Below are 273 nucleotides of genomic sequence, written 5' to 3'. Positions count from 1 at the left end.
GAAAAAAAAGAAAAAACCCTGAAACAATTAAATAATAGTTTCTGAATTAAAAGAAGGGTGTGGAAAAACTCAATATAACTCACACACACACACAGGTGAGAGAACCTACTGCAACTCTAACAAATTTACAAATTATGAACAATTTGCATCAATCAGGCTTTTATAACAGCCTATCTTTCAATGAGCATGGAATGATTACTTAAAGGGACTGTCCCTGAATCAGGGGGACAGGGTTATTTGGAGTCAGCCTACAGTATTCATACACAAATGAGG

The 273-nt window shown here is 35.5% G+C and overlaps 1 protein-coding gene across 1 annotated transcript in view; it reads right to left on the bottom strand.

The window, feature by feature from the left end:
- Positions 1-273, bottom strand: part of LOC119590828 (nuclear pore complex protein Nup85-like) — a 14259-nt gene that overhangs the window by 1371 nt on the left and 12615 nt on the right. The window lies entirely within an intron of this gene.

This window comes from Penaeus monodon, chromosome 27 (assembly GCF_015228065.2).
Source record: "Penaeus monodon isolate SGIC_2016 chromosome 27, NSTDA_Pmon_1, whole genome shotgun sequence".
Taxonomy (NCBI): Eukaryota; Metazoa; Arthropoda; class Malacostraca; order Decapoda; family Penaeidae; genus Penaeus; species Penaeus monodon.
This window is presented reverse-complemented; position numbering and strand designations above follow the sequence as displayed.